General features: G+C 36.3%; 1 protein-coding gene across 1 annotated transcript in view; it reads right to left on the bottom strand.

Moving 5' to 3' along the window:
- Positions 1 to 64, bottom strand: part of LOC137643357 (uncharacterized) — a 126,584-nt gene extending 126,520 nt beyond the window's left edge. Inside the window, exon 1 of the mRNA XM_068376187.1 lies at positions 1 to 64. This exon is cut by the window's left edge and continues 586 nt beyond it. The gene's annotated coding sequence lies outside the window, so the exon portion shown is untranslated.
- Between the last annotated feature and the right edge of the window lie 13,561 nt (positions 65 to 13,625).

Raw genomic sequence — 13,625 nt, 5'->3', positions numbered from 1 at the left:
ACCGTGACAGGAAGAGAGATACCTCGAGCACAGCTACCGTAAACAGACCAGAGACACGAGCGAACGCGTCTACACTAAGCAACGTTCGCTTGGTAACTGAAGCGTTGGACGGTCACCAACCTATGCTTCGGCTCTCTCTCTCTCTCTCTCTCTCTCTCTCTCTCTCTCTCTCTCTCTCTCTCTCTCTTGCATCCGCGCAGGTGGATATGCTATCGTCTTGTGATTCCCCCATTAACCATTTCACTTGATTGATGGTTTATGGTCGTTCCAAGATTGTTGGTCTGTGAACAAGTGATCAGTTTTATATCCTTAATCTCTCCGGAGTAAGCCAGATTTCATGGCTACTGCCATTTCATGACTTGGTAAACCCATTATTAAAATCCATATGCATTATCAAGTACAAAAAAAGTTGGAAGGATAAGGATAATATTAGGATTGATATCCAAATATAAAGTATACCGAGTAATAAGGAATGACTTTAAACTATGGATTGCTAAAACGGTGCATATACTGTACTTTATGATTATAATCAGAAATATCTTCCCTACATAATTAAAACAGGTATTTGTCTATACATATACACTCACACACACACACACACACACACACACACACATATATATATATATATATATATATATATATATATATATATATATATATATATATATATATACTGGGATCGAACCCCAGCCCCTTCAAATGAAAGGCAATATCGCGACCAATCTCGCCACCAGAGGCTATAAGAGAACAAAAAATGTCGGAACTGCCTATTAGGATTTACCTGCTGACCTTGCCTTTCATTTGAAGGGGCTAAGGTTCGATCCCAGTATAAGCACAATATTGTGTTGATTTTCCTCCGTATATATATATATATATATATATATATATATATATATATATATATATATATATATATACATATTTATCCGGTCATGCTCTGAGGCATGATCAGACGTATAACTACTCGGTCTCTCCCAATTCCTAATTTACGGGGAAGAAGAAATAGTTTGAAATAGGGGTGGGGGTGTGAAAGGTTAAATCTAAATATTCAGCTATCTTTTTTGACGGGTCGCGTACACTAGTCTTTATCATAATGATGAAAACTGAGCTCCAACTCTTTCGCTTCTTTGATCTTTCTAAAATATTGACTAATCTTGATGAATCTAAAAGCCATTAGGGTAATTTTATGATTCATAACGTAGTTTTTTGGCCATTTCCTTTGACTGAAAATTTTGCATTCACAAATTGTAAACATAAAAAGCGAAACTTAATTTGGAGTTACAGGATGTCAGGACAAATTGCAATTATGTAATCAGATGGAAAGAGCATTAGGAAGGTATATTCTGAGTGCGTGTATATATATATATATATATATATATATATATATATATATATATGTATATATATATATATACGTGTGTATATATATATGCATATATATATATATATATATGTATATATATATATATATATATATATATATATATATATGTATATATACATATATATATATATATATATATATATATATATACCTATATATATAGATAGACAGATAGATAGGTAGATAGATTGATAGATAAATGGATTGATTGTTATATGTTTGTGTGTGGTTGAGTGTATGTGCGTGCGTATTCTATTGTTGTACCCAAAAAATAAGGAATACCTGTACATTAAAAATATTAAAGCAGGAAAGATTATTTTGATAAGTATTCTCCTCTTGAAAAATACGCTTTCCATCTATTATGATCCTCGCTGAATATTTAATTCAAACTTCAAAAGTACAGTTCTGTAATCTGTGGCTTACAAAGGCTTATTATGAAAGTTTGTCCAGTTTTTATTCCGATGTTTGATTAATTCAAATCATTATACAAATTATTATATAAATAATTAAAACAAATGATTATTTTTCCTTTTATTGCGTTTCTTACAAGTATTATTCTTTCTTTTTTGTGTGTGTTTCGTACAAATTACTTCTAGTCCCGACATTTTTTGTGTTCTTTTTTTTAAATCAAGGTACGTTTTATGATCAACACTACAGAAACAGAGGATCCTTCTAGTTTCCTATAATTCATGTGTCCTTTTTTTTTTTAGATCAAGGTATTTTTTATGATTACATCGTTAATTAATAAAATGTTCCAGGCCAATTTCCTTTATTGTTTCTTGAAACCCCATTCCATAGAACTATATATAAAATGATTCATCATTTCTCCCCTCCTGATAAGAGTTTTGTAAAATTTACTATAAGAACCAATGGGATCGTGGAGAGGAGTGGGTAGATGGAAATGGTCTGGGCATGCTCTTCGCGCTCCCCAGGAGAGATTAGTTCACCTAACTTTCAACTGAGCTCCACAAGGCACTATAAGATTTGGAGGGCCCAGGCCTACATGGCTAAGGACTATGAAGCGTAGAGTAGGAGAAAATGAATGGAGAAGAACTGATTTAAAAAAACTCAAGATAGACTCGACTGGGGAAATATAACGGAGGCGCTTTGCATCAATAGGCGCAGGAGATGATGATGATGCTGAAGATGATGATGATTATGATGATGATGATGATAATGAAGGTGATATATTCTTCTTTATATAAGCAAAATAATCAGAGGGAATGTGAAATAGAAAATCTAAGATTAAGTCCTTACTAGTCACTCAACTATTCAGGACTTAATCTTATTCTTTTCTATTTCATTTTCTCCGTGGTTCTTTCGCATTCAAGTACCACTTTTCTCTGTTATTTTTACGCGCGCGACCGTGTGTGTGTATATATATATATATATATATATATATATATATATATATTTATATATATAAATACATATATATATATATATATATATATATATATATATATATATATATATAGACAGACAGAAAGAGAGAGAGAGAGAGAGAGAGAGAGAGAGAGAGAGAGAGAGAGAGAGAGAGAGATAAATATATACATATATAAATATATATATATATATATATATATATATATATATATATATATATATATATATATATATATATATACATATAAATATATATATGAATATATATATATATATATATATACACATATATATATATATATTATATATATATACATATAAATATATATAAATATATATATATATATATATATATATATATATATATATATATATATATATATATATATGCGTATATTGATTACCAGTAAGAATTATTTATTAAAATATCAACTGCTAATCTTCAAGAATCCTATAATTATAATTATGATATGGGGGGGGGGGGGTCTGCGTCCATTTTCATCCATTACCTTTTCAACAGTATATTTAATGGCCACAACTCACTCTACCTATCAAATACTGACTAACCCTCCATTTCTGAAACCCCCTAACCCATTTCAAGACCCTTAACAAGCCAATCGGATTCTGCTACACACTTCGGTGGTGCATAAGGCACCCTTTACGTAGCTCTAAAGGGTAATCTCACCCTTATCGTGACATCCTCCCTCAAAGTAGTCTTTGAAATCACCTCTTCACATCACCATTGATATGCAGATAAACCTGGTGCCAACACACAGTCCCTCTTTCCTGCTCATTCATCTGTGAAATCTCAATCCTTAGTTCGCTTAACCTTTTGTGGTACCATTGATGAAGAGGAAATGATAATAGAAAATTACAATAGAAAATTACAATGTAAAAAGTATGTAATTAATTTTTAATGGATATAGTGATATGAGTAAATTAATAGGGAATGAAGAGAACTTCAATTCGAAGATTTCGTTGGTTTAATAGACAATTTAAAATCTTCGTCTAAGTTGCTCAAAAATTCGAATATACAGTATGTACACAATCATGTATGGAGGCGAACGTATATACATGCATACAAACATACTTTCACATTATCGCACAAACATTATATTATTATTATTATTATTATTATTATTATTATTATTATTATTATTATTATTATTATTATTATTATTATTATTTGTCAACCAACCACCCTAGTTGGAAAAATAGGATGTTATAAGCCAAACGGCCACGATAGATAAAATAGCTAAGTGAGGAAAGGAAATAAGGAATTAAACTAAAAGAGAAGTTTAAGAACAATAACAACATTAAAATAAATCTTTCACATATAAACTATAAAAACTTCAAGTTATCAAGAGGAAGTGAAACAAGATAGAAAAGTGTGCCTGAGTGCACCCTCAAGCAAGAGAACTCTACCCCCACCCACCCCACATAAGATCTCTCACACAAACACACACAAACACACACATATATACGTACACACACAAACACACACAAACACACACACATACACACAGACATATATATATATATATATATATATATATATATATATATATATATATATATATACTATATATATAAATACATAATTTATAAAAACATATATATATATATACATATATATATATATATATATATATGTATATATATACATATATATATATATATATATATATATATATATATATATATATATACATATATATATATATATATATATATGCCTGTGTGTGTTTTTTTATACATACAAAAAGCTATTTTGAGCTGTTTTCGTGTAACCATCAATACAATTTCAACTGGGTTATCCACAACACGAAAAGTTCATATATGTTTCTTTCTTCTATCTCGACAACATTTCTCATAGAAAACAGCCGCATAGTTTATCGTATCATTTCACGCTAAAATTTCTCATGACTGCAATTGAGGGTAAAGCAAAACATTGCGTGAAGTTCTGGACACAGGGAAAAAAGTGTGCGACATTTCAGGAACTAACAAAACCATGCAATTTTGATTTCATTATATATAATAATAATAATAATAATAATAATAATAATAATAATAATAATAATAATAATAATAATAATAATAATAATAATAATAATAATGATAATAATAACAATTATAACGTGATTCCTCTACCTACTTCAGGTCTATTCACTTAAATTTAATAATACAACTAATAGTAACAGCAACAACAACAACAACAACAACAAAAACAACTACAATAATAATAATAATAATAATAATAATAATAATAATAATAATAATAATAATAATAATAATAATAAATATCGCCGTACTGTAGGACTTAGGATTGGAAGATACGGGGAGAGAAAAAATAAAAAAGTACCAAGACTTACGAATTGTACTGAGAAGGCAATGGAATATGCAGTTAGAAGTGGTGCCAATAATCATAGGAGCACTATAGTCAATTTTTTTAGTGAGGCAGCTTTGCACCAACCCGCAGCGGTGCCATTTTAGCTCGGAAAAGTTTCCTGATCGCTAATTGGTTGGACAAGATAATTCTAACCAATCAGAGATCAGGAAACTTTTCCGAGCTAAAAAAGCACCGCGTCGAGTCTGTGCAAATGCGCCTCATTAAAAGAAATTGACAATAGGGACCATAACTAAGTCCTTAAAAAGGAATTTTGAGATGGTAGGAGTTATAATAGCCCAACATTGAGACATCAGTGTTGTTGTTTTAGATTGGACCCCTTTACAACGAGGAGGACCACGGGTTCTTGCACGAAGGATAATCTTGTGAAAGAGGCAGATCCTACCAAAACACGAAGGACGGACAGGATGACGATGGGATGACAGCAGCATAACGGCCGAGGCCGGAGTCAGAAGTTCAGTCTAGGTCACCTCAGAGCATACGAGGCCTCCCCAAAACCTGATTCCTCTCCGGTCCTAGAGAAATTTATCATCTTTTACTGAAGGTCCGAAACGGAATGAGGCATCGGTGTTTTTTAACGTTCCGTTAATCAACGTCGGTGTTAATCTCCGAATATAACGGTAATATTAATTTTGTCCATAATTCACTCAAAGTTTATTCCTATTTGACCTTCCTTTAAAGGTTTAAAGGCCGCTCGTGAATGACATAGGCAAGGGACAGTTACATTGCCCTATCAAGCAGGACAATGCCCAAGAGACTGACCATATATACATATGATCAGCGCCCAAGCCCCCTCTCCATTCAAGCTAGGACCAAGGACAGCCAGGCAATGGGTGCTGATGACTCAGTAGATAAACCTATAGGCTACCCTCCTCCCCATCCTTAGCTCACAAGGATGATGAGGTTGCAGCGACCAAAGGAACTAACGAGTTTCAGAGGGACTTGAACCCCAGTTTGGCGTTCACCAGGCAAGGACGTTACCACATCGGCCACCACAAACCTATGGTTTCTTCTACGGAATACATTACAAAAGTAATATATTCTAAAGAAGACATCGGTATAAACCCCTGTTCACATTGATGCAAGCTAAACTTAAGTTTTCATCTAAATTATTCCATACTAGTGAATGCAAACCGTTAAAAAATTATGGCTAAATATTTAGATAGATATGCAAATACGCACACACGCAGGTTCAACATTTCTCACCTCCTCCCCCTCTACTATCTGCAACAAGCTATTTTGGGTAGCTTGTGGGAGATTGATGTAAAGGGCCTTGGTTATATTTCACCAGTCGTCTCTATCTTGAATATTTAAATCAATACTTCTCCATTCATCATCATCTACTTCACGTTTCATAGTTCTCAGCCATGTAGGCCTGTGTCTTTCAACTCTTCTAGTGCCTTGTGGAACCCAGTTGAAAGTTTGGGGAGTGCGAAGAACATGCCCAAACTATCTCCATCTACCCCTCACCATGATCTCCTCTGTCTGCGCGCGCATGTGTATATATATATATATATATATATATATAAGCCAGACACCTGCTCTTTATTATGTAGGAGAGATTGTGGTAAAAACACATAATTAATGCCCTACTTTCAAACAAACGTCATAACTGTATTTCAGATAATAACGAATGCACTAAAAAGAAAAAATAATAAGTTTTTAAGAATACCGATTCAATTATGTTTGGTGACTTGAAAGTGTCCATTTTAGGTACTCTAAAAGAAGCGTTGATGATTTCAGAATCAAAACATGTTTTCTTTTTTCTTTTATTAGTGATTGTTATTTTGTATACGAGTACATCCCTCTTAATTGAAGTTACTGACTCTGTGCGATATCTAAAAACGCAATACTTTATCACTTTGGACTTTTACGAGAAAATATACAAATATAGGAACAGGTATTGACTTTTTTTTTACAGGAAAACAGGAGAGGAAATTGTAGTCCTTACGTGAAAAAAAATATAATGTAATGTACATTATACATGTAAACTATGATTTATACTACATGGTCTTTAGGATTGGAGTATAATGAAAGTTTGAAAAAAAAAATTAATCAGACAATGGCTATGTTAAGTAAAATTTGGAAATTAAAACGCATGAAACTACATGTAAAAATCAGGCTGCATATAAAACTCCTGCTATATATCAGTTTATTGAGATCGGTCTTACTCTACGGATATGATTCGTGGTACGACAAATGAAACAATATCCAAAAGATTTTGTAGATTTGAGAACAAATCCCTCAGAAGAATATTGGAAATTAATTGGCAGGTCAAGGTTAGAAATGAAACTATACGAGATATTACTCAAATGCCATATGTGGATGAGATCATGGTGAGGGCTAGATGTAGATGGTTTGGCCATGTTATCCACACTCCCGAAGAGAGATTAGTTCACCAAACTGGGCTCCACAAGGCACTAGAAGAGTTGGAAGACCAAGTCGTATAGATAGCTGAGGACTATGACGCGTGAAGTAGGATGGAGAAGTATTGATTTAAAATTTCAATATAGAGACGACATGCCAAATCTAAGTGAGACTTTTGGCGTCATTATATGCAGGAGGAGATGAAGACTGTGTTGAAATTATATATGATATACCTCCTCATTAACTGAGTAAATGAAAAATTTAAACTCACAATTTTGTCTTGAATATCTCAGAATGAATAAGAACTAAATAGCATCTACACCCACCAGTGCATTAGGAGTGGGAAGATCCTCCGGATATAGTCATGAGCCAGAGTTAGTTTGAAAGTTTGGCAAATACTCAGATTTTGAAACAAGAAAGTGATCCCGCAATTTTGGAAATTATTTCAATTTGCGAATGAAATTGCGATACCAGAGAAATTGGAATTCCAAGGAAATCTTTACTGGTTTGGTAAGTTATTTTTGAAGATTGTAAAACTGAGGGTACACCGAGAACTCTTCGCATTCTATATGTTTTTTATTACATTTATATTACTATAATATTATTACCTCCGCCAACGAAGTTGGAAGGAGGTTATATTTTCACCCTTGGTTGTGTGTTTACTTGTGTGTGTCTCTCTCTCTGCTTGTTTCTGAACAGCTTCCTGACCACAATTTTAATGGTAGAGTGATGAAACTTGCAGGGATTAATTTTTATGTAAAAAGCTTGAAATTAATTCATTTTAGAAGGTCAAGGTTAAAGGTCAAGGTCACGGTCCAGCTAAATGTTCAATTCACGTAAGTAACCATAAGATTGGACATCATTGTCACAGAGACGTTAAACTTGGTTCATATTTGAGTGTATGAGACTCCACATCCCTGCAAGTTTCATTACCACTAAAATTGTGGCCAGGAAGCTGTTCACAAACAAACACACAAACCCGGGTGAACACATAACCTCCTTCAAACTCCGTTGGCCGAGGTAACAATAGATGTACAAAGTATAGGCAAAATGAAGGTTCTTCTTCCACTAGCCTCACAATCAGCTTCACAAACCGAGGCGAACACATAACCTCCTTCCAACTTCGTTATCCGAGATAACAATAGATGTACAAAGTATAGGCAAAATGAAGGTTTTTCTTCCACTAGCCTCACAATCAGCTTCACAAACCAAGGCGAACACATAACCTCCCTCAAACTCCGTTGGCTGAGGTAACAATAGATGTACAAAGTATAGGCAAAATAAAGGTTTTCTTTCCACTAGCCTCACAATCAGCTTCACAAACCGAGGCGAACACAAAACCTCCTTCCAACTTCGTTGGCCGAGGTAACAATAGATGTACAAAGTATAGGCAAAATGAAGGTTTTCCTTCCACTAGCCTCAAAATCAGCTTCACAAACCGAGGCGAACACATAACCTCCTTCAAACTCCGTTGGCTGAGGTAACAATAGATGTACAAAGAATAGGCAAAATAAAGGTTTCTTTTCCACTAGCCTCACAATCAGCTTCACAAACCGAGGCGAACACATAACCGCCTTCCAACTTCGTTGTCCAAGATAACAATAGATGTACAAAGTACAGGCAAATTAAAGGGTTTTTCTTCCACTAGCCTCACAATCAGCTTCACAAACCGAGGCGAACACATAACCTCCTTCCAACTTCGTTGTCCGAGATAACAATAGATGTACAAAGTATAGGCAAAATGAAGGTTTTTCTTCCACTAGCCTCACAATCAGCTTCACAAACCGAGGCGAAAACATAACCTCCTTCCAACTTCGTTGGCTGAGGTAACAATAGATGTACAAAGTATAGGCAAAATGAAGGTTTTTCTTCCACTAGCCTCACAATCAGCTTCACAAACCGAGGCGAAAACATAACCTCCTTCAAACTCCGTTGGCTGAGGTAACAATAGATGTACAAAGTATAGGCAAAATGAAGGTTTTTCTTCCCCTAGCCTCACAATCAGCTTCACAAACCGAGGCGAAAACATAACCTCCTTCCAACTTCGTTGGCTGAGGTAACAATAGATGTACAAAGTATAGGCAAAATGAAGGTTTTTCTTCCCCTAGCCTCACAATCAGCTTCACAAACCGAGGCGAAAACATAACCTCCTTCCAACTTCGTTGGCTGAGGTAACAATAGATGTACAAAGTATAGGCAAAATGAAGGTTTTTCTTCCACTAGCCTCAAAATCAGCTTCACAAACCGAGGCGAACACATAACCTCCTTCCAACTTCGTTATCCGAGATAACAATAGATGTACAAAGTATAGGCAAAATGAAGGTTTTTCTTCCACTAGCCTCACAATCAGCTTCACAAACCGAGGCGAACACATAACCTCCCTCAAACTCCGTTGGCTGAGGTAACAATAGATGTACAAAGTATAGGCAAAATAAAGGTTTTCTTTCCACTAGCCTCACAATCAGCTTCACAAACCGAGGCGAACACAAAACCTCCTTCCAACTTCGTTGGCCGAGGTAACAATAGATGTACAAAGTATAGGCAAAATGAAGGTTTTTCTTCCACTAGCCTCAAAATCAGCTTCACAAACCGAGGCGAACACATAACCTCCTTCAAACTCCGTTGGCTGAGGTAACAATAGATGTACAAAGAATAGGCAAAATAAAGGTTTCTTTTCCACTAGCCTCACAATCAGCTTCACAAACCGAGGCGAACACATAACCGCCTTCCAACTTCGTTTTCCAAGATAACAATAGATGTACAAAGTACAGGCAAATTAAAGGGTTTTTCTTCCACTAGCCTCACAATCAGCTTCACAAACCGAGGCGAACACATAACCTCCTTCCAACTTCGTTGTCCGAGATAACAATAGATGTACAAAGTATAGGCAAAATGAAGGTTTTTCTTCCACTAGCCTCACAATCAGCTTCACAAACCGAGGCGAACACATAACCTCCTTCCAACTTCGTTGTCCGAGATAACAATAGATGTACAAAGTATAGGCAAAATGAAGGTTTTTCTTCCACTAGCCTCACAATCAGCTTCACAAACCGAGGCGAACACATAACCTCCTTCCAACTTCGTTATCCGAGATAACAATAGATGTACAAAGTATAGGCAAAATGAAGGTTTTTCTTCCACTAGCCTCACAATCAGCTTCACAAACCGAGGCGAACACATAACCTCCCTCAAACTCCGTTGGCTGAGGTAACAATAGATGTACAAAGTATAGGCAAAATAAAGGTTTTCTTTCCACTAGCCTCACAATCAGCTTCACAAACCGAGGCGAACACATAACCTCCCTCAAACTCCGTTGGCTGAGGTAACAATAGATGTACAAAGTATAGGCAAAATAAAGGTTTTCTTTCCACTAGCCTCACAATCAGCTTCACAAACCGAGGCGAAAACATAACCTCCTTCAAACTCCGTTGGCTGAGGTAACAATAGATGTACAAAGTATAGGCAAAATGAAGGTTTTTCTTCCCCTAGCCTCACAATCAGCTTCACAAACCGAGGCGAAAACATAACCTCCTTCCAACTTCGTTGGCTGAGGTAACAATAGATGTACAAAGTATAGGCAAAATGAAGGTTTTTCTTCCACTAGCCTCACAATCAGCTTCACAAACCGAGGCGAACACATAACCTCCTTCCAACTTCGTTATCCGAGATAACAATAGATGTACAAAGTATAGGCAAAATGAAGGTTTTTCTTCCACTAGCCTCACAATCAGCTTCACAAACCGAGGCGAACACATAACCTCCCTCAAACTCCGTTGGCTGAGGTAACAATAGATGTACAAAGTATAGGCAAAATAAAGGTTTTCTTTCCACTAGCCTCACAATCAGCTTCACAAACCGAGGCGAACACAAAACCTCCTTCCAACTTCGTTGGCCGAGGTAACAATAGATGTACAAAGTATAGGCAAAATGAAGGTTTTTCTTCCACTAGCCTCAAAATCAGCTTCACAAACCGAGGCGAACACATAACCTCCTTCAAACTCCGTTGGCTGAGGTAACAATAGATGTACAAAGAATAGGCAAAATAAAGGTTTCTTTTCCACTAGCCTCACAATCAGCTTCACAAACCGAGGCGAACACATAACCGCCTTCCAACTTCGTTTTCCAAGATAACAATAGATGTACAAAGTACAGGCAAATTAAAGGGTTTTTCTTCCACTAGCCTCACAATCAGCTTCACAAACCGAGGCGAACACATAACCTCCTTCCAACTTCGTTGTCCGAGATAACAATAGATGTACAAAGTATAGGCAAAATGAAGGTTTTTCTTCCACTAGCCTCACAATCAGCTTCACAAACCGAGGCGAACACATAACCTCCTTCCAACTTCGTTGTCCGAGATAACAATAGATGTACAAAGTATAGGCAAAATGAAGGTTTTTCTTCCACTAGCCTCACAATCAGCTTCACAAACCGAGGCGAACACATAACCTCCTTCCAACTTCGTTATCCGAGATAACAATAGATGTACAAAGTATAGGCAAAATGAAGGTTTTTCTTCCACTAGCCTCACAATCAGCTTCACAAACCGAGGCGAACACATAACCTCCCTCAAACTCCGTTGGCTGAGGTAACAATAGATGTACAAAGTATAGGCAAAATAAAGGTTTTCTTTCCACTAGCCTCACAATCAGCTTCACAAACCGAGGCGAACACATAACCTCCCTCAAACTCCGTTGGCTGAGGTAACAATAGATGTACAAAGTATAGGCAAAATAAAGGTTTTCTTTCCACTAGCCTCACAATCAGCTTCACAAACCGAGGCGAACACATAACCTCCCTCAAACTCCGTTGGCTGAGGTAACAATAGATGTACAAAGTATAGGCAAAATAAAGGTTTTCTTTCCACTAGCCTCACAATCAGCTTCACAAACCGAGGCGAACACATAACCTCCCTCAAACTCCGTTGGCTGAGGTAACAATAGATGTACAAAGTATAGGCAAAATAAAGGTTTTCTTTCCACTAGCCTCACAATCAGCTTCACAAACCGAGGCGAACACAAAACCTCCTTCCAACTTCGTTGGCCGAGGTAACAATAGATGTACAAAGTATAGGCAAAATGAAGGTTTTTCTTCCACTAGCCTCAAAATCAGCTTCACAAACCGAGGCGAACACATAACCTCCTTCAAACTCCGTTGGCTGAGGTAACAATAGATGTACAAAGAATAGGCAAAATAAAGGTTTCTTTTCCACTAGCCTCACAATCAGCTTCACAAACCGAGGCGAACACATAACCGCCTTCCAACTTCGTTGTCCAAGATAACAATAGATGTACAAAGTACAGGCAAATTAAAGGGTTTTTCTTCCACTAGCCTCACAATCAGCTTCACAAACCGAGGCGAACACATAACCTCCTTCCAACTTCGTTGTCCGAGATAACAATAGATGTACAAAGTATAGGCAAAATGAAGGTTTTTCTTCCACTAGCCTCACAATCAGCTTCACAAACCGAGGCGAAAACATAACCTCCTTCAAACTCCGTTGGCTGAGGTAACAATAGATGTACAAAGTATAGGCAAAATGAAGGTTTTTCTTCCCCTAGCCTCACAATCAGCTTCACAAACCGAGGCGAACACATAACCTCCTTCCAACTTCGTTGTCCGAGATAACAATAGATGTACAAAGTATAGGCAAAATGAAGGTTTTTCTTCCCCTAGCCTCACAATCAGCTTCACAAACCGAGGCGAACACATAACCTCCTTCAAACTTCGTTGGCCGAGGTAACATAGATGTACAAAGTATAGGCAAATTAAAGGTTTCTTTTCCACTAGCCTCACAATCAGCTTCACAAACCGAGGCGAACACATAACCTCCTTCCAACTTCGTTGTCCGAAGTAACAATAGATGTACAAAGTATAGGTAAAATGAAGGTTTTTCTTCCACTAGCCTCAAAATCAGCTTCACAAACCGAGGCGAACACATAACCTCCCTCAAACTCCGTTGGCTGAGGTAACAACAGATGTACATAGCATAGACAAAATAAAGGTTTTATTTCCACTAGCCTCACAATCAGCTTCACAAACCGAGGCGAACACATAACCTCCTTCCAACTTCGTTGT

This window comes from Palaemon carinicauda, chromosome 6, assembly GCF_036898095.1.
Source record: "Palaemon carinicauda isolate YSFRI2023 chromosome 6, ASM3689809v2, whole genome shotgun sequence".
NCBI classification, from domain to species: domain Eukaryota; kingdom Metazoa; phylum Arthropoda; class Malacostraca; order Decapoda; family Palaemonidae; genus Palaemon; species Palaemon carinicauda.
Note: the sequence above shows the minus strand (reverse complement) of the source record. Positions and strands in the feature narration are given on the sequence as shown.